The sequence below is a fragment of the Cryptotermes secundus genome, unplaced genomic scaffold (genome assembly GCF_002891405.2).
Source record: "Cryptotermes secundus unplaced genomic scaffold, Csec_1.0 scaffold836, whole genome shotgun sequence".
Classification (NCBI taxonomy): Eukaryota; Metazoa; Arthropoda; class Insecta; order Blattodea; family Kalotermitidae; genus Cryptotermes; species Cryptotermes secundus.
In genome coordinates, this window is record NW_019729223.1 from 737,496 (window position 1) to 760,078 (window position 22,583).

The window sequence follows — 22,583 nt, forward strand, 5'->3', positions numbered from 1 at the left end:
TTCATTAATCAATATCTCTTCGACATTATACAGTATCCATATCGACAGCGTCGTTAAATAGGACACTTAAAAGAGAAGAATAACAGCAGAATTATACTACATTGTTGATACGTAATAGTGTTGATAATAACAATGTTTTATGATGATAGCGTGAGAAGGCAACGCGTGTTATGCATACGCCCGAAAGCCGAAATAGCGGAGCCAGAGTGGACGTTCATTTCTAGGCAACAACTCGGTAAACAAGTTCCCGCTGCAATGAATAAGCAAGCAACAAATTGAGGAAATCAGGTAGTGTCAAGTCTGGTGATCTTGGCGGCCACAGATTTTTTCGAAATTAATCGGTCACCGAAATAACGTTCAGTTTCCCTCATGCTTGCATTAGATGTGTGTGGCACGTTGCTCCATCTTGTTGAAAGTAAGCTTCCGTTAATTCGTCATCTGTTAACTGATTCACAAATTCACCGAATATGTTCGAGTACACCTCCGTGGTAACAATTTGATCGAAGAATATGGGACTGATAATTCGTCTACGGGACAAGGCACACCACAAACCCGATTTTCTCGGAATGTAAAGGCTCCGTATGAATTTCATATGGGTTTTCTTCTGCATATTCACGCGTATTTTGCGTGTTTATGTAGCCACTTTGATGAAATTAAAAAGTTATTGAGGAATGTTTCGGTTTCCTAGAGAGAGAATCACACTCTGTAAGATGTTGAATGATGATGATTCATGAAGAATACCATATTACCGGATGTGATGCAAAGTGTAGTCTGGTATAAGTTCACCGACGTTTCGGAGTATTTTACTGACTCCATCTTCAGGAGCGAAAAGTAAGCCTTGCAAGCAAGCAGTATAAGCCACGCACGGATGAAAATTGTGTGCATTTGGACCGGAGTAGGAGCTTTGAGAGATCTGACAGGAAAAAGGGAACAGTGAACTAACAGGGACCCTTATTGGGACTTAGTAGGCCTGATCTCAGCCCTGAAGATGGAGGAAGGGTGCTCCTTATACTACAATACAAGACATACAAGACGTGTTCTATGTGATCATCACTATGACAAACCGGAAATTCCTCAGATCAATTTATGATTATTTCTCATTTTATCCAACGACCCGTCAATATAGCGATGGAATAAGGGATGGTTGGTCTGGGTTCGATTCCCAGCAGTGCAAGATTTTACTCATCACCACAACTTCTAGACCGACTCTGGAGCCCACTCAGCTCCTATGTAATTGGTACGGGGGTCATTTTCCACAGAAGTAAAGCCACCGGGGCGTGAAGCTGACCACTCACAGCCATCTAGTGTCGACATCAAGAAAAGGTGGAGCTACAGCTTCACTCCCCAATATGTCTTCATGGCATAGTGCTTAGTTAACTAATCGCAGGCACAAATTTATCTTTATTCAAGAATACTTATTCAACTGCTTTGGTTATTGTTGTTGAATGGGAGGAATGAATGTGAATGACTTTTTTTTGGAGGGGGGAGGGGGAGAACTAATCGTCTACGTCTATTTTCCTTTCATTACATATTGAATACTTGACACGATGCGGCCCGCATAGAAAACACAGCGTCCAGCACTTCTTTTATTGTTTTGAGTGTATTCGTTGCAGCGGGAACGTTCTATTCAGCCGTTGCCTAGCAATGCTGTCTGTTCAATTTAAAGCAGATCTATTCTGGAAATATGCTGGAGGGAGTGAGGTGAACCGTGAAGGTGTAATGACAGATACTCTGAGAACGTCTGACTTCTAGAAGAAAAAAACGTCATCCCGGCTCATATAAAACGCCATGTAGCTCTTTGAAAATCAACCGTCGTGTCGGAGGAATATATGCCTCTATCTTCAGAGCTGAACAGAAAGCCAAGAAGAAAACTCTTCTTTGTGGTGGTATGTTCCTTGGCTTAGTCTTCAGACATCAAGATGAGGCGATACGTACTTCCGAAACGTCGATTTACTTTCAACGGACTACGTGGCATTATACCCCAGGAAACAGAACTCTTCATAACCATCGTTGCTGAGAACCCCAAATTCTAACCAGCTACCCCGACTGGAATCCAGACGTGCTGTCTCAAATTCTGCAATGCAGTTCGAACCCACTACAGCTGAGCTAGCCTACTTGCTTAATTTGTATGAAGGTAGTGCAAATTTTTAACGATAGACATATCGAATGTCCAGTCTGCTTATGACGGTTACACGAGAATAATCGATCAGCCCGCTAAATTCAGTTTCCCGCCGCAACATGGCGCTGCAATGCGCTCAGCGCGAGTAACGGAGATGTCATAATTCAAAAGGAGGCCGACAAGTGCAACGTGTGCAAAAAGTTTTCAGAACTGGGTTTTGAGCGTCTTCTTACCAATTAGCAAAGCAGCTGTCATATTTTAAATAACCAGTTTCACAAATAGAAATGAACGCCGAAGAAAATATGATGGATGACAAGGTCAAGTGGTTGAAGTTATGTGTACTCTCGTGTGTGCAAAGCGATTAGCTTCTCTTGAAGAGCTGCACTCTGCAAACATTGATCTTGAGCATGAGTGAGTTTCCATATCTGCAAAATTTATACGTTTATGAATTAGAACAGACCACATCACATTCAAACATTCTTATTTCGATGTCTGACTCCACCCTTCCGTGCTCGTTCTTATACTGACGTCTCTTGCTTTTGGTTCCGCCATTCGAGTGATTATTTCTCTTCATTGATTACTCCATTCTTCCTTGTTAATCCTTCTTCATGTTTTGTTTCCTACTTTGTTCAACATCCACTTCAATTTATTCCTTCATTTATTTCCATTCATTACGTTGTTAAAAATTCATTGTGATTCATTCCGTCATTTATTTCCTTCTATTACTTTGCAAAAAAAAAAAATAATTTTAATTAATTATGTCGTTCATTTTCATTTATTGCTTTGTTCAAAATTCATTTTAATTCACGGTTTCATTCATTTTAACTTCTAACTTAGTTCAAAATTCATTTTAATTCATTGTTTCACTCATTTCAACTTCTAACTTAGTTCAAAATTCATTTTAACTTCTAACTTAGTTCAAAATTCATTTTAATTCATTGTTTCACTCATTTCAACTTCTAACTTAGTTCAAAATTCATTTTAACTTCTAACTTAGTTCAAAATTCATTTTAATTCATTGTTACATTCATTTCAACTTCTAACTTAGTTCAAAATTCATTTTAACTCATTGTTTCATTCATTTCAACTTCTAACTTAGTTCAAAATTCATTTTAATTCATTGTTTCATTCATTTCAACTTCTAACTTAGTTCAAAATTCATTTTAATTCATTGTTTCATTCATTTCAACTTCTAACTTAGTTCAAAATTCATTTTAATTCATTGTTTCATTCATTTCAACTTCTAACTTAGTTCAAAATTCATTTTAATTCATTGTTTCATTCATTTCAACTTCTAACTTAGTTCAAAATTCATTTTAATTCATTGTTTCATTCATTTCAACTTCTAACTTAGTTCAAAATTCATTTTAATTCATTGTTTCATTCATTTCAACTTCTAACTTAGTTCAAAATTCATTTTAATTCATTGTTTCATTCATTTCAACTTCTAACTTAGTTCAAAATTCATTTTAATTCATTGTTTCATTCATTTCAACTTCTAACTTAGTTCAAAATTCATTTTAATTCATTGTTTCATTCATTTCAACTTCTAACTTAGTTCAAAATTCATTTTAATTCATTGTTTCATTCATTTCAACTTCTAACTTAGTTCAAAATTCATTTTAATTCATTGTTTCATTCATTTCAACTTCTAACTTAGTTCAAAATTCATTTTAACTTCTAACTTAGTTCAAAATTCATTTTAATTCATTGTTACATTCATTTCAACTTCTAACTTAGTTCAAAATTCATTTTAATTCATTGTTTCATTCATTTCAACTTCTAACTTAGTTCAAAATTCATTTTAATTCATTGTTTCATTCATTTCAACTTCTAACTTAGTTCAAAATTCATTTTAATTCATTGTTTCATTCATTTCAACTTCTAACTTAGTTCAAAATTCATTTTAATTCATTGTTTCATATATTTCAAATTCTAACCTAGTTTTAAATTCAGTTAAATTAATAATTTATTTAATTTTATTAACGTCATTTATTGACTGTATAAAATTTTCAATTTTTAAAACGGTTGAGGTTAACATTGTGGTTTCTTGGTCATAACACCGTTTACTCTGGTAGAATTTTACCCTGAATGTGAAGGGCTACAATATTCCTACGTATAAACCACTAGCATCGTCTACCAATTAACAGTATCATAATCAGAAGGGACAAAACAAGAATATTAATTAAATATTTTCAGTTAATCTTTGTGCAATTCCGTCTATATTCTTTCGTTTTTTTCTCTTAATTTGAAATTATTTTCACCAGTGAGACTTCATTCATTCATGTGCTGTCATACATAAAGCAAACACAAGGAATTAATCTCTTTCATATTGAATCGTATCCTCGAAAGCTTATTTTGCTTCTTCCCTAACATTACTTCTTAATGCTGTAGTTCTTGTTTAAATTACATAGAAGGTGCAATAAACATATAAGTTAGAAACTGAATACATGAACATAGGTATTTATATACCTTATACATTTTTGGAAGTTGAGTAGCTGCATCTCAAGAAAAACTCAGCTCCGTGAAGTTAGTTAGTTAGTTAGTTGACCGCGCCATAGCTCAAGCGGTTAGTCGCTGGCTTCCCACCACGGCGGCCCGGGTTCGATTCCGGGGTCTGGTTAAGTGGGATTTGTGGTGAACAAAGTGGCGCTGGGACGGATTTTCTCCGAGTACTTCGGTTTCCCCTGCCAATCTTCATTCCATCAAGTTCTCGATCATCATAATCACACGGGGCAGGCTACAATAGGCCAATCAGTGGCCGCCGTGCCGAGTGGACCCAGTTGGACTCCACCCCCCACTAAGCGAATTAAAAAGATGAGTTAGTTAGTCACAACTAGGCCGAGATTCGAACCAGGTTCATACTGAATACTATACAAACCTACTCGTAATCCGTATTTGAGGATAATATTTTAAACATTTCTTCCATGCCCCCTTTACGCCTTTATGGTATACTTCTTCGGAATTCATTATACAAGGATTTAACGTAGGTAGTGACAAACCAAGACAAACAGAAAGAGTGTAAATATTGCCATAATGATTATTGACAGAATTTTAAAATGATGTATATTTTCGCTCTGTTGGGTAATAATGTTTATGTCAGGTAGAGTGCAAGGAAATAGCACGTTGTCAGTCCTTTATGTAATGTAGAAGTCACATTAGGAAAACATACTGGTGTTTACTTTCCAGCGGTAATCTACATAGCGGTAGGTCAGAGATTCCCGAACTGTGTTCCTTGGAACTCTCAAGTATAGTGAACTTAATTTTTTTTCCTTGGCACTACAGCCCCAGTGGGCCTAGGCCTACCTCCATGAACTCCGTTCACTTCGGTTTTTCTAGATCTTACACATTCGGTAGGACTCCTTGGGCGGGTGATCAGCTCGTCGGAAGGCTTCTACCTGTACACAAACACAGAAAAACGCACACAAACATCCATGCCCTGAGTGGGATTCGAACCCACGATGCCGGCTTCCGAGCGAACGAAGACAATGCATGCCTTAGACCGCTCGGCTACTGTGACTGGCGGTGAACTTAATTACGGACACAAATATGCAAGAAAATTTCCATAATAACTTAAATCCGAAGGATTGGAAAAAAAGAAAAGGCTGGGAACTAAAGATTCGGCTGCTATAATGAAATTAAAAGAAATGTCTAAAGCAGTTGGGCAGAATGCCCAGAAGCTGAATTTCGAAGCCGACAAATGAATTCAAACCGAAGGATAGAAAATAAATACCCAGGGCAAAACTATGATAAAGAAATAGCTAATAGATGCTATTAAAATTCGGGAAAGTTAAAATATTTGGGAACGACATTAACAAATGACAACTACATTGGGCACCATTAATGCTTTGCTCGAGGTAGCGGCAAAGGGACGAGTTGTACAATACTTAAAGGCGCTGCCAGTAAATCAGAGTGTATACCGACGAATGATTGATGATAGAGAAACATTGTGAAAGGGAGCGGTCGTGGCCTAATATAAATTACTATACCAATATGCGGTCATGAGGAATTGTACACGTAGCCAGGCCTGTCGCGAGAGACGGAAACTTGGCTCTAGGAAGAGTTACACAGAAAGAAACTCGGTGGTGATAATTATGACGATGATTATTACTATTGTCACGTGTAGGGGCTACTCTCTGACTTATAAGACGGGGTATTGGATTGGATGATTGGATCTATTGCACCTTACACGGTGACACAACTCGGGACTACAGGCAACACAGCGCTCCCGCTATTCTGCACACTTTCCAGTTCACCGCTACGCACGCACTAGGGTTCTCAGTCTTCTCTGGTCGTAGTTTTGGGAAGTTGTATGCCCAAATAAAGGTGACTGAACACCTAGGTAGAACTACCAGATGTAATGTGGTACACTTCTAGCAGAGAATACCGTGTTACATGTCAGCAGATTGTACCCGTAAAATAAAGTAAAGTAAAGTAAAGCTATCCCTGTAACAGGCCGTGGAGGCCCATAGTGTTGTGAGACGTTGAGGTTCCCACATTTTCTAGACAATCGGCTCACAGATGGCGACAAGGTTGTTAGCCTTACCCGCCAGCCGTGCTTTACTCCCAAAGAAAATCATTTAATTAATTCCTGGTACTCATTTCTGTTAGAGGCTGAGTCGACCCCAGGGCCATAGTGCGGCCGGAAGGATTAGGTCAATTGAACGTAGTCGAATGACCTCATCGGGACTTGAACCCGCGACCTTCCTGCTTGTAACATAGTGCCTCACATAATCACCGTCTCCAGAACCTCAAATGTCGCTTTGATACTAGTATAATATTTTTTTTTTTAAGAATTTATATAGTATCTTCACTTATCAATTGAAAAGTACTTGTTACTATTAACGTTAATGCCATTAAGATATCGCAATGTGTGATGGAGTTGAGCACCGTTTATCTAATATCCACGACAGTAAGTCCATATTCAGTTAACAAATAGTGTTGTTACCCTGGCACTGAAGCAATGTTCAGTGATTCAACACGCGGGTTTAGCATAAAGAAATGTACACTTTCAAAATTATATATAAGACTAATGAGGCGTAATACAAATTTCACATCTGCATAGCCAATAGGGACTCTCCAAAGTTTCGTTTTAAACCACCCGGGTTGTTGTTACACCTCTCCACTAGATTTCATTACAGGGTCTTTCTTTTTTATTGCTAGTGGAGTGGGGCTAAGTCCCTTGTACTGCGGCCACTTTTGGCCTATTGTACCAGCCCCAGATGATAGGTGAGGGTGATTGTGGAACAATTGGTGGAATGAAGATTGGCAGGAGAAACCGAAGAACTCGGAGAAAACCTGCCCGAACGCCACTTTGTCCACCACAAATCCCACTTGACCAGACCCGGGATCGAACCCGGGCCGCCTCGGTGGGACCCCAGCGACTAACTACTTGAGCTATGGCGCGGCCCTTTCGTGGCCTATAAACAAGTACACTGACAGTTATTTAGAATAATCCCGTAGTTAAGAAAAATGACTATGGCAGAAGAGACGGTGTTTACTGCAGCTAGCTAACACAGACTCCGTGACAGCTGTTCGAAGTGAATGCCTCGACGCCTCAGTGCACGCCTGGCACAAGATTTTCCAGGATAGAGAGCACATCTTGCATTATTTTTATGTATGATTTTGGAAGTGTGAAGTTCTTGTGTGCTCAACCTGTAAGTGTAGGTTGTACAGATCTGCATCTAGCCCAGACTGAAAATATTTCGTACAACAGCGAAACGCGTTAAGGAACTAGAAAAGAGGAATGGTTTGAGTTCAGAAAGACTTCGTGTGTGTTGTGGATCTTTAATAACTTGACACTCGTGAACAATCCTTCCGCCTGAGTAGACCACAGGCGCCCTCAAGGATTAGGTATCTTCTTGAGAAATATATAGTCGCTCTAAACATTACTATTTTGTAGGATGTAATGCCGTGCAGTTTGGTAGTTGGGTATCAACATTTCGGACGAACATACTGCCTCAATATTTTACCTTGAAGATGAATTTAGTAGGCTATTCCGAAGCGTTGGCAGTTGTCTAAAATATTACACAACCCGACTTCCCAGAAGACAGCAATCTTCACAGTCAACGTCATAAGAGGCTCGAACCTCTCATTGTCGCTCGGTTGGCTGTGAAACTCCTCGCCTCTCGGAGACCTCAGACTCGTGACAACACGTCACTGGGCCATATCCCGAGAGAGCTGTGTTTTCATACATTGCTTCCCTAATTTCGAGTTCAATATTAGGTCTCTTAAGGGCCGGATTTACAGGTGTGGAGGCCCTCGGAAATCGCAATATCGAGGCCCTTATCAGTCAAAAAAATGTAGTCCATGAAAATTTATTTTTTTCCTCGCAATAATAACTAAAAACAAACTTTTTTTTTTGTGATTTCAGAGAAGCGAATATCTCAGTGAATTCTGTGGATTCTATTTATGTTCCGGGGATGCCCCGGTGCGATCGTCTTCGTCATTGCGCTTTAAATACGGCCGTCGGCCTCCCATCTAGTCAATTCCTCCCAGTTTATCGAACATAATTTTATATGCATTCCTCATTTTGCGCCTTGAATGATTCATTGCCCCTCCCATCTCCCCTTGTTCTTGTCAGTATAAATTTCAAAAAGCCTCTTTATGTAGTTTTTTTAGTTTCTTGGGGTGGGGTGAGACTGAATTCACTTGGTACGTCGGCCACTATTTGGCCTGCTGTACCAGCCCCGGATGATGATGATGATGATGATGATGATGATGTTGATGAATGTGGAGCAGTCGGTGGAACGAGAATTGGCAGGGGCAACCAAAGTAGTCTGAGAGAAAACCTGCCCCATTGTCACTTTGTCCACTACGAATCCCACATGACCTGACCTGGGCTTAAACCCGGGCTGCCGTAGTGGGAAGCCGGCAACTAACCGCCTGAGCTATGGTACGGTCTTCATCTTCACGTAACTTATCCATATTCTTACTGCTTCTTGTCTCTTATACTTTCACATTCTCCTCAGCGCTCTGTTATCAAAAACGCATACATTCAACAGAATTTTAACTAATTATGAAATTTGAGATGTTCACAGCAGTGCAGATTCAAAATTGTGGCCCTCCCTGTTGTGTTATCGTTCAGTGAGGCACGTGGTAACTGAAGTCCAAGGAGACTTGCTGTCGCCATTTTGAAGATAGCTTATAGAGCCAGTATATTCTCCCTAAGATTTAGCACGCATCTCTCGGATAACACGATGCCATGGCCCAAAAGATCGCAATATAAGCTGATTAATAATCTGGACATAAGTGTAGTGATATGTATTGCGTTTTGAGCCATATACCTTAACCGTGATCTCCACGTTATAACATGCAGCCTGAATGGCACGTTGCGTGGCATTTACATCGCTTGGCAACACTGAACTATCTGTACGTTATCTGTATGCATGTTCTGCTGTAACGTTAACCGATGCATCAAACATGAACATCACTTATCTTAGTAATTACAGATTATTAAACAAACACAAAAGGAATAAAGAGATTTCACTCATGGCCTTCATGTATGTTGTGGTATAATGCTATTCTCCACTCCAGAACCTTTGATATTTCATTATTAACAGAACCAGTAATGAATCAGGGACAATATAGAAGCCTGTAAAAGTTATCTGCAACAGAATTGTCTTTTGTCGCAACTTCGAATCAGTAACGACAACATAAACTTATTTAAAATTCTATATTCTTGTGAATTTCATTTGATTTTGCGAGGCATATAAAGGATTGATTATTTCGTGTTTTGATACATATTCTACCCGATTAATGAGCATTTCTAAGAAATACTACTTCATTTAGTTGAAACATCTCATCACATATTCCCGTATTTTCACTTCATTTTGGTGTTTTACTAAAGCTGCCGTCACTTTATTTTCTACTCTCTTCACTATGTTTTGTGAAACAGACGTGTAAAGGAATGTTTTCGGTTTAAGTTTTAAATATGTGGATTCTCAGCAATCCCTCGCCAACCATCTTGGTTACGTCCCTGAAAAACTAAGCTAATAATAAATTGGATCATTTATATGACGGATACTTTAAATGGAATTGGTGTATAGGAGATTTGCTGCCGCTGATAAAAGCCTAAGATCCTTCACAAAAACTCTAACAAGTTTAGAAATACGTTAGGTATACTATATAAAATAATGTTACAGATAAATGCACACAGTTTTAATCTGAAAGCTATAACATGGTTTAGATGACATTACAGTTTTGTGCCAGCAAACGTGGATCTCTTGTTACTGAAGCTACCGGTTCTGTCCTCGCATTCACGAACTTAAAATCTCGGATACTTAAAACCGAATACAGCGGTTGTCAAAACGGGAAATAACTTCATCCCGGGATTGACGAGGGATTGTTCTATATCCCGTTCTTATGAACTACGAACCTCTGCGGGTGCTCCACGCAATACAACTAGCGCCGCCGCATTGCTCTAGTTCTGCGACCACACGATGTCGTTTCCACGGAACTACTGAACACGCTCCGACCGCTCACATTGCCAAGCCGGCACTAGAACTTCATCTTCGTGTCAGCTGATGCCATGCGTGCTACGTATTACAATCGATAAGTTACCATGGAAACTTAAAGCAAGGCCAGTGTAGGTCAGTAAAGCAAGTTACCGAAGCCAGAACTGCAGAGGATTAAGTGACCGTTCTGTAACCTTGCTTAAGGTCAGAAATAGACCTCTGGGTATTATTAGACTGGCTGGCGTTTATATGACACCCAAAAATTGCATTTCCACGGGTAAGAAAGGCAGTATGTAAACTGCATTGAAATGGAATAACCCGTTGAATTTCAAGATATGAAGAAGCGACGTTCTCAATATCTCATTCAACGATTGTATTTATGCTGCAGAGATTACAGAGGCTCAGGTGCAATACTGTTCTATAAACCTTATTAAGTTTAAAAGTCCATCACTACTTGTTTCGACCAATACGGTCTTCATGTGTTGTAATTTTTGGCGAGGAAACCGCTGTTTTCTGTTGTTGTTTATGTTGTTAAATATATATGTCCTCTCGGTGCGCAAGTGTGTTTGTGTTGGTGGGGTGTCCTTTCGTTGTGTTTTGTGTTGCGTGTCTTGTTCTCGAAATATTCGACTACTGATAAGATTTTTTGCATTAGTCAGATACTGGGGGACGGGGAAGTGGGGGGGAAATGGAAATTGACAGTAAATCAGGACTGAAATTGTGTGGGATACAACCCCTTACTGTATATGTTGATATTTTACTGGTGAAAGACGTAAATATCTATCAAGTCAGGGAGGATGTAAGGGCAGGGCATGTAGCACGAATGGGGAAGAAGAAGAATGCATAGAGGATATTGGTGGGAAAGCCAGAAGAAAAGAGACCACTGGGAAGACCAATACATAGGTGGGTGGACAATATTAAAATGAATCTTAGAGAGATAGAATGGGATGGTATGGATTGGATTGATCTGACTCAGGATAGGGACCAGCTGAGGGCTCTTTTGAAGACGGCAATGAACCTTCGAGTTCCATAAAAAGCTGGGAATTTCTTGAGTAGATGCACAATTGGAGGCTTCTCAGGGAGGGCTCAGCAGAATTTACACTATATGCTGGTAAGGAGGTTTGTCTAGAAGTAAACACAGAGAAAGTTAAGTGTATGTCAACTGTTCGTCACCAGAATGAAGGAGAAAATCATAACATAGAGACAGCTAAGAGAACCTTTGAAAATGTGGCAGAGTTAAAACATCAGTGAATGACAGTAACAAATCAAAATTTGATTCATGAGGAAATTAAGAGGGGACTGAAGCCTATTAACCCTTGCTAACATTCAGTTCAGAATTTTCTGTCTTCTCGCCAGCCGTGTAAAAGCATCATCATCCTCATATTCAGTCAGATCTGACATAGCATATTTTGGCATATATACCTGTTGATAGGGAACGACAGCGAAACAAACGAGAAAATGGCCGTTGCTAGGCAGCGGCCCGTTCGCAACAATGGAAGTACGGTTGGGACCAGTGTTTCTTTGTGGTCCGCTCCGAGGCTGTATCATGCAACCGACCGAGTTCAGTGTGTGAGTGCAGTGGATTTTATTGAGGAGAAATAGTTGATTCGTGAGTTAGTGAGAGAACTGCTGGTGTTCAGCACTTGTGAGCTGCTGCTGTTAGAAGCTGATATCCGAGGCACTGGAATAGTTAGGGAACCAAGAGTAAGGGGAACGTCCGCCGTTGGAAGCCGTTACTAGGCAACAGCTAGTGAAGACTGTAGCAGGGTGAGAAAACGTAGTGTGTAGAACAGTCAAAACATAACCTTTACTTTAGTTACGTTTCGTAAGAGTGCAATAAATCCGATTAACAACGCAAACCGCGCCTGTAGTCACTCATACACGTAACCATACAAAGGATGTGTTGTGTCTACCCAAGTCGAATATGAAAGAAGCACATAATTCCGTTTGAATGTTCTACTGGGATCTCAGCCCTTACGGTGCCCCGAGACTGCTAGAGAGTCACTGAGAGGAGACAGATCTTAAGGTCATATGATAAGGACTTGGTCCACTTTACAGGTTGAGAAGCCAAGTGACATCAGATTAAATTTTCTTAATTTCTTTTTCATCTTGTCGGACGTTAAAGCACTATCACGGATAAAAGGACAAATGTGATTACACGACCTAAGGAGAAACAAGTTTCATGATGCAACTTCAATACATTGTACTTAGCAATTATATTTTGCACTGAAATACTGAAGAGTCCATCTGTTCTATCGTATGTATTTTCCTAGTCTTCAAGTCCTCTATCCCCTCCCAATTTTCGCTGCCTCTTTTTTCCTCTCTCCATCTCTCCTTTCTTTCTGTGCGCTAATAAAATTTACTTCTATTGTAGGAATACATCTGACCGCCTCTGTGGTCTAGTGGTCAGAGTTTCTGGCTACAGATCCAGAGGTTCCGCGTTAGATTCCCGGCGGTACCAGATTTTCTGAGAAGTAGTGGGTTTGGAACGGGGTCCACTCATCCTCGTGAGGATAATTAAGGAGTTTTTCAAGGAAATAGCGACTCCGGTCTATAAAGCCGAGATTAACGGCCGTGGGGAACCGTTGCGCTGACCACGCGACACCCTCTATCCGCAAAAGTTGGCACTAACTTCGCCGACAAGTGGCAGTTCCTCGGTCGGTATAGTTCGCTTACGGACAACAGACCACGGAGTGGAATGTGTGATAGGGATACATCTGACATCTTAGGTCGAAGATGATTCAATTCCATATCATTAATGAAAACAATATGGCTCTCACTCTATATGTCACTTCACTGTTGTTCCTAAATTGCTGCGACGTAAATGGTTGCATAATTTTATTTCATATACATATTTTTCCCCCAAATTGGGCATTATCCATGGCCGCGATAAGGGCGCTGGTATAATTACCAATGGGGTTGCAGTCTTCGAGACTCTAAGCGTACTAACCCCACATAGAGGGTGGCTTCTTCCTCCGACTTTGCCATCAATATATCTGCAGTTGGCTTGTGTTTCCTCTGTGGCCGCTGAAGACATCTCTCGTACCCCTGTGTAAGGGAGATTCTGGGCCTTCAGTAGGACTTTTTTTATTGCTAGTGGGGTGGGACTAAGTCCCTTGAACTGCGACCACTTCTGGCCTATTGTACCAGCCCTAGATGATAGGTGAGGGTGATTGTGGAGTAATTGGTGGAATGAAGATTTGCAGGGGAAACCGAAGTACTCGGAGAAAACCTGCCCCAGCTCCACTTTGTCCACCACAAATCCCACTTGACCAGACCCGGGATCGAACCCGGGCCGCCGCGGTGGGAAGCCAGCAACTAACCGCTTCAGCTATGGCGCGGCCTTTAGTAGGACTTAGTCACTTCTATATGATGCCCTCCACAGTGACTAACCGAGTCTGTCAAGACGGTATCATATTCATGGAGCCGACTTATCTTCCTCCAAGTACAGATGCCTTTAAACTTTAAGGAACCAGAAATGTGCCCTGATTAATGACTGCTCGGAAATAACACTGATTTAAAATTTCCAAGAATATTTGTGGCACCCCACTTTAGCGAACCTATGATTTGAATGGAACTGTTTCAACGCAGCCACACAACTGATTACTATTTTGCTAAGACGCGTCAGAATGAGCGGCGGACCACAAAAGGTCGTGAAAGAAAGCCCAAGACATTCCTTGTTTAGATTAGAATAATGAAATGTTGCCATATATCCCTGGCTATGTAGAATAAGACCCATAATTTTATCGATTTATGTGATATAGTACACCCTTTTTTCTCTCTGACGTCAAAGGACAATAATATATCAATGACGCAGAATCTCATGCTATGACATAGTTGGAACGAAAGAATAACGTTCTATTTGTGACCCTTTGAGTAAGTATTTACAGTGCAGCGAAATTATTATCCATGGCTTGACAAGTGAGAGATTTACAGAACTTCCCTTCTGGAAAGGTAAACAGATTCGTCAAACACCGGCCGTCCCTTAAATTACCAGAATTATGTCATTTTATGTTTAATTTCTTTCATAGAGACTCAATTACTTTCCGTAAAAGTAAACAAAAAATGCGACAATTGGAATCAACACAAAGTGCGAATGTTGCTACTGTATTTTAATGTTCCGCTCTTAGTTATAGTAAAAAGTAGACACGTATAGCACTCACTATAAAACTTCCACTAGCACATACATTTACGTACATTAAAATTCAAAAATAAAAACAGAGTAAACAGGGCAGTTTTTATTGGGATTATTATGGCGTACCGCCTCTGTGGTCTACTGGTCAGAGTTCCTGCCTACAGATACAGAGGTCCGGTTTCGATTCCCGGTGCTACCAGTTTCTCTGAGAAGTAGTGGGTCTGGAACGGGGTCCACTCATCCTCGTTAGGATAGTTCAGGAGCTATTTCAAGGAAAATGCGGCACAGGTCTAGAAAACCGAAATTAAGGACGGTGGGGATTCGTTGCGCTGACCACGCGACACCCTCTACCCGCTAAAGTTGGCACTAACTTTGCCGACAAGCGGCGGTCGCTCGGTCGGTATAGTTCGCTTGCAGACTCAAGCAATGGAGTTTGTTTTTTGTTTAATGGCGTAGATAATATAGCACCGACAGATGCACATGAAGGGTAAGCAGGCGAGGATTTTGACAGCTGTGGGCTGCCACACTATGTATGGTCGTAGCAATTTTCAGTAGAGCCCAGATTTCTATATTTATATTTTAATTATAAATTCAAATTGAAATTGAAATTTCAGTCAATATTAAATTTAGTGCCCTGCTTTTCCAGTACAGGTCTTTTTTGAGGGGGTTTTCTTGTTGTTATTCGTGATCGTATTATGCTGATCATGCTGTTGTGAGCTTTGTCTGATGTGCGTTGGTGGCTTGAGAATTTATACTTCCACCAACGGACATCAAACTTTTAACTGAGAACAACAGAAAACACACAAGGACTTTATTAATATATACGTACCCTTTATTTGGCCCTACAAAGTTTTCATAAACTTCTTGCAAATACTATGCAGCATATCTGAGAATCCAGAAATATGAGGAAGGGGTTCATGCTACTGCCTAATACAAGCTCTTGTCTCAAGTAAGTTTAAAATGGCCAGCCTCTTCGGAGAACACAAAGCCCTGTTTGCTAAAGTTTGCAAACCTAACACCTGTTTACTGATAACTCCATAATGACAGAAAGAAACCTTTATGAAGCTCGACAGGCAATGTTATTATAATAAAGTATATGGAGCTCCATTATGATAAGACCATGTCCTTCATAGATCCTCGTACATTTGCCATTAACTATGACAAATGTGACAAAGGCAACAGTAAACCTAACGAGCACGTGTCGAATGAGGGTGAACCAATCTATAGTGTACTTAGCAAGTCTCAAACGGCAAGTTGGATTAAGCTCTAACGTTTCTGACGTGTATTCTGAAGGCGCCTGTTTCGAATCTCTGTAGGGAAACCGAATGAATAGTCAGGGTTTTCATGTCTTTCCAGGCAAGCTCGGGATAGTACATTGAAATAGGCTACAATATCTTCCTCCCATATATGTCCAATTAATCATCTTACTATTAGAAGCTATATGGTTGGAGCTACTAAAATCATATTTAAGTAACCCGTAAATAAACGCTAAGGCTCAGTTCATAAAAAGTGATGCCTAATACCGTTATAAGAAAAATGTTGGAAGCTATCGGGAAGAGTGGAACGATGCAAGATAGGAGACGCTAATATAGAATTTGAAGTTGTAAAATGTAAAATTTTGTCAACAAATTTTTATTGTACTGGTAATAAATATTAATATGAAATTAGTATTTGAAGTTCTGCAACTTATTTAAAAATATACTTAGATGTATTAAATTTGGTTATTATCCAATTCTAATTAACTTCGCGGAGCTGATTCCTGCAGTTGTGCAGCTACTCAAGAACTTCCCAGCATTTTGTGGAACCCGAAGCTTCATTACCGTGTTCACAAGAGCCGTCCAATGGCCCCTATCCTGAGACAGAACAATCCAGCCCATTCCACTCCAAACTACTCTAAGATCCAATTTAGTATTATCCACTCACATACGTCTTAGTCTGTCACGCGACAATAACGTCACGCCGTCAAGGATGTAGCGAATATTTATTGTGCTTCACTTCTACACTTATACAATTCACCATATCACAAGTACTCTTAATCTTATACAATCCAGTATCTCAATCGCTGTTCAACTATATCTCGGCCAACGCTGCACTTAACTGTCTTCAGCGGCGACTATCCCAAGACTGACTTCGGCGGCTACTGAAGCTTCCCTCGGCGAATGCCTTCAACCATTTTCATAGTCTGGTTTCGGACTCAATAGAGAACACCTTCTCCCAGGGTTCGTTTTCACGTGTTCTGTATTGGTTACCATGGAAACGCATTATTCCACTGCTTCAATAACTCGTTACCACGGTTCTTCCTAGAAAACGGTCTGTCAGTATTCGACTTGCCGCTGTGGGAACTCGACAGTTTCCATTGCAGCCGTTGTTCAGCGATGGACGACATATAACACGTTACAGTGCCTTTCCTTCTGGCTTTACCACCAATATTCTAAATGCATTCTTCTTCCCCCTATTCGTGCTACATGTCCTGCTCACCTCATCCTCCTTGACTTGATCATTGTAACTATATTTGGAGAAGGGTACAGTTATGAAGCTCGTTATTATGCGGTTTTCTCCACTTACCCTTCACATCATTTCTTTTCGGTCCAAATATTCTCCTCAACAGCCTGTTCTCAAACACCCTCAGTCTATGTTTCTCCCTTAATGTCAGAGACTAAGTTTCACATCCATGCAGAACCACAGGTCATATTATAGTTCTATATATTATAATTTTTACTAGACACAGAGGAGAGCAAAATACTAAACGAGATAAAAGGAACTAGGGAAACAGCGCGGGTGCGTTGGTTGGTTGGTTGGTTGGTTGGTTGGTTGGTTGGTTGGTTGGTTGGTTGGTTGGTTGGTTGTATGGATGGTCGGTCAGTTCACTAGAAAGAACTGAAGACATGCAGAAATTATTATTGCTGTATTCTGCTGTCATACAGGAATATGAAACTAACGCAAATGACAAATCTAATTATCTGTTACGCTGTGTTAAAACCTCTGCTTCACACCCTAGCGGAATATCCCCTCTCTGAAGAGTGCAGAACACTGACGTACAAGAGACCTACGTAACCAGAATGCCACATGAAGCAGCTGAATACATAAATAAATTTGCGCATAATGTATCCTTCTGAGGTTGGGCTACGAGAGTATATTGAAATTCATCTCCATGACATGGGGTCGGAGCTGCAGTAGAATAGAGACAATATTGTGAAGTTGATAGTCTATCACCTGGCTCAAGAATTTTCTTCCCAACTTCTATGTCCATAGAAGTCTTACTGCCGCTTTTACAACATCCTGCCATTGCGTCCAGTCCTGGGCCATTTAAATCCAGTCTGTAACCTCGCCCTCTGTTTCCTTAAGATCTCTCTTAATGTCCGTGTTATCACCCATCTACAGTCAAGCCTACTAAAAGGATTCCCCAAGGACACTTCTTTTTGCTTCGTAATCACATCCATGTTTCTGTCTACTATTATGAACCATCAATTTCATTTCCTTGATTTGATCGTCTTTAACACAATTTCGTTTCGAGGGTACGCCTGTAAATGTATCAGTTTCGCCATTTGTTACTCGTCCCGTCTTAGGCTCAGAGGTCTCCTCAAGCAGGACGAGGGCTTAATGTTGACGCACGCAACACACAGAACACATTTCAACAATAGAAGTGAAGTTTCCTACAGATGTAGGGGTATATAAATTATCTCTTTCCAAATCCCAGTGGTCACCATATGCACCACATGTTTAACTTATTGAAACTCTGCATTGTGCCCACAGAGTGTATCTGTGTGTTTCATGTGGTTCTCACAATAAACAGCATTTGTTTACCTAAACAACATTAAGCGGTTGGCCTTAATGTGTTTGCTGTGAGGTACGAACTGCATATTTATATACTATTTAGAAGAACTGCTGCACAAGCATGCACTCACGGAAAACCTCTGTATATCTTGCATAACGGTTACTTAGTATAGTGCAGTGAAAAGAGAGTGGACACAGTTCGTAGTGATCTGGACGCCATGACAGTGCGTATACTCGTATACTCGTGCTGAAACTACAGCGCAAGAAATATAGCGCTTGCATACAAAGACCGACCACTCCTTCGTCGAAAAGGAGGCCCCACTTCGAAACACGTACATGTCTATGCGAGAACGAAAATCTTTGTCATGGATCTCAAGGAGACTGAAGCCAGCAATGACTGCGCTGGCGAAGGCTAGCAGGAATTTAACCATCCGATCAATCAGCCTTTAAAGATTTAAAAGTTCGAAGTATAAACATAGTGATTACAAATAAACTCAGCATATTGAATTTAAATAACAGAATTCAGAATAATGGACTTAATTTGATTCATCATATTGAAAGAACTGAACCTGAACTCATTCCAAAACAGTTAATGGACCATACACGCAGAGGAACAAGATCCACTGGACTCCCTAAGGTGAGCTGCAAGGATCAATCTATGTTACAGGTGAAGAGAGTGGATCCAAAGTTTCAGGCTATGATGCTGATGACGACCAAGCTGATGATACTTTAGCATTTGTATAGGGTTCGGTGTTTCTGTGGTGAAGATGCATGTCGTGGTCTTCTTAGTTACGTCATCGTGTAATCTCTATAGGTCGGTACCAACGCTTCGGAAAAAAAATATATTTCCTCCCTTTACACGAGGGCATTTCTACCAGAACGGAGGCAGAAGTTTGTTCCTCCGACACGATGTTCCCACTCACCATACTTTCTCCATTTTGAGGGCAGAAGTGACTCCTATTCTGAGGATGTGGGCAGTCTGATAAGACTACAATATCAGTTTTAATGCTCAGTGTAGAGAGTTTTAAGACAGACTCTTATTTTGCGTGACACGTGGAGTCATACAAACCGGTGCGACATGATTTCAACATGTAGCTTGATTGCAATAAATATTTAAGGCATGTATGAAGTTTGTTTTGACGGAGCAGTGTTTTCTTGAGCTTGTTCCAATTAATGGAACTCAATAATGGATCAATGTTGCAAACCCAAGATAAAATGGCTGCTCCTTGGCAACGCTGTGACAGTTGCCGACATTTTGTGCTTTTGGACTAATATCATAGTACAAAGATGGTTGTAATGTGATAAGTAGTGGACTCTTTACAGGGCAAATTCCCACATAAGAATGTGTAGTGATCATGCGAGCCCAATCCATTAAGTATAACAGAAATGATTGAAATTTTGCCTCTAGCATGATAAATTGGTTGAGTATCTCATCAATTAATAATGAGAAGTTAGAGTTATATCTCTCTAAAGCGCATGTGTGTGTGAGCTTTCACATTTCCATTGTCCTTAATTTGCAGATAAAATGTGGTTGCGGTTTCTATATGTTCATTAAGTAAATCTGAATTATTATCGTGCTCTTGCACCAATCCATACTGAAGATATGAATATAAATATAGCGTTCTCATTCAAGGGAAATCTGTCATTGTCGAAACTGAACTATTCATCCTCAGAACGAGATTAAAGCACTAGAGCAAAGATATTTTGTCTATGCTCTGTTTTTTTGTACAGGATATAGGTAAAAGGTAAAGTTGTGCCTGTGCTTAACTAATTAAGCACTACGCCATGAATGCGTATGGGGGAGTGGATATACAGATCCACATTTTTCTTGGCTTCGTAACTAGTTGGAATTGAGTGGTCAGCTTGACGCCCTTGCCGCTTAACCCCCGGGGGAAAAGCCCCCGATACTCATTGAATAGGAGGCCCGGCGGGCACCAGAGCCGGTCTGGGCCACGTGGAGAAGAGAATATTCTTGACCCTACCGGAACTCGAACTCCGACCCCTAGATTGTCCAGCCCGTAGCCAGTCGCTATACCGACTTCTATATTCCGGTTCCTTATAGGATATAGGCCTACAGGTAAATATGAATCACTAACTTGGAAAGTTAGTGGGCAATGTCAATCACCCGTTTTTGGGTGAAGACACGTTGCAGAGGTTGGGTTTTCTTCCGTCGCCAGGAAAAAACTCTTATATTCTGCTCGTTGCACAGTTCTCGGTATATCTGATGACGGAAGCAGAACTTCTTACGGAACATCAAATTTCTATAAGCAAAAACAGACAATAAAAGTATGCAATGTTTGTCAGTTTTCCTGGTGAGAAGGCGGGTTAGAATAACTCCTCCTTAGCCCTGCTAGTCGTAGAAAGCGACGAAAATGGAACGAGGTGTCTGAGGGTATAACTGGGCCACTCTGTCACTGGGGGACATAGACTCAGAGAGCTCAGAGACCTGGTTATCCAGGTTGGGGAGTTGGACACAAGGCTGACGACTCTGCTCTATGACATTTGTTAATGCCAAATCGAAAGAAGTGAAACTTGGGCGATCTACTTCAAGACAGATCTGTCAGAATTTTCTACGGAAGGCCATGGACCCAAAAGAGCTGTTCTGCCAAAGATTATGATGATTTGTCAGTTTATGATATACAGATGGGCGTTTAGAAAATAAAGAAATAGGCACTGGGAATTTAGATATGAGAAGAACCACACATCTCATCGTCTTGTGCTCTGAGAGGGTTTTTTTATTGCTAGTGGGGTGGGGCTAAGTCCCTTGTACTGTGGCCACTTCTGGCCTATTGTACCAGCCCCAGGTGATAGGTGAGGGTGATTGTGGAGCAATTGGTGGAATGAAGATTGGCAGGAGAAACCGAAGAACTCGGAGAAAACCCTCCTCAGTGTTACTTTTTTCACCACAAATTCCTCTTGACCAGACCCGGGCCGCTGCGGTGGGAAGCCAGCGACTAACCGCTTGAGCTATGGCGCGGCCCTCTGAGAGGGTTAATGAGAGACATGAAGAATAGACACTCCCTTATTCATTCGATATGCATCATTACACGAAAACAAACATTCTCACAGTATCTGGATGTTCACTATCTCTCGATAATTTCTGTCTGTCCTTCACGTATCTTTGGAAAAAATTCTTAAAGAAACAGCTTTAAATTCGACTAACCCGGGAATTTGAAACAGATTCACTAACAAGGTGTTTAATATTTAAAATCTATCTAAAATTCCCAGCTGTGACTTCTGCTTCCCTGGACCTTAAATTGAAAAACATTAACATCAGTGGTTGACCTCAACGCTGTCATCTGACGGCTTCATCTTTTAATCTAACCAAAATATGCCTGCAGAATTCGAACCACAGCGGCGGTTGTTCGCAGTGCACAAGTTAGAATCCCTCCTGATGTATTTTAGTAAGCGTATTAAATTTACGTACAAGCGATATAGTCAGCAATCGAAGGACTTCAAGGTCATCAGAGCACCAAGTTGTTTGCTGCAGAATTGTTGTTTACCTCGTGACAGATGTGCCCAACTTGTGTGCTCGGGTCGCGGACTGCACGTCAACAATTCTTGTACACATTTTATGTACGTATATGATAACATTGCATCCCTATGAATTAATCTACGCATGATCATGTTCAGTGTGTAGTTTGTCAGTTACATTTACGTAGGACTGTATAACGCAAGGAGAGGGAACACACGGTTCATGGACCGAAGGCTGACAATGTAAATATTGTGGCATATTTACTCAAAGGCAGAACTGTGGAGTCAGAGAAACAGCCGTTGCTAGCTCTAAAACAACATTCGCTTCATTCAATGGCCGTGAAACGAGCAACGGAACAACGGCCGTTGCTAGGCAGCAGATTCTTAATAACACAACAGTTGCACCGCAACAACTGAAGAGCTATGTTTTGTACGTGGTCAGTGCCGAAAGATTATAAGCGAGACGAGTTTTAGAGCTTGGTCAGTTATATAAGAGGGTTAAACTTGGCGGTGTTCAAACTTACGACCGTTCAAGTGACTTAGCTGCCGTTGTAGCATAAGATATGTAAGATAGGCACGATCTGTTTTGCAAAGCCTGGACTCATAAGAGGATTTGTATATAGGG

The 22,583-nt window shown here is 40.6% G+C and overlaps 1 protein-coding gene across 5 annotated transcripts in view; it reads right to left on the minus strand.

The window, feature by feature from the left end:
- LOC111865558 (monocarboxylate transporter 12) overlaps nt 1-22,583 on the minus strand; it is a 91,893-nt gene that overhangs the window by 15,062 nt on the left and 54,248 nt on the right. The window contains exon 1 of one of the 5 annotated variants that reach the window (XM_023853695.2): nt 10,497-10,620. The exons of the other annotated variants lie outside the window; for them this stretch is intronic. The gene's annotated coding sequence lies outside the window, so the exon portion shown is untranslated. Of the gene's footprint in view, nt 1-10,496; nt 10,621-22,583 lie in introns of those variants that run through there. 5 annotated transcript variants of the gene reach the window in all.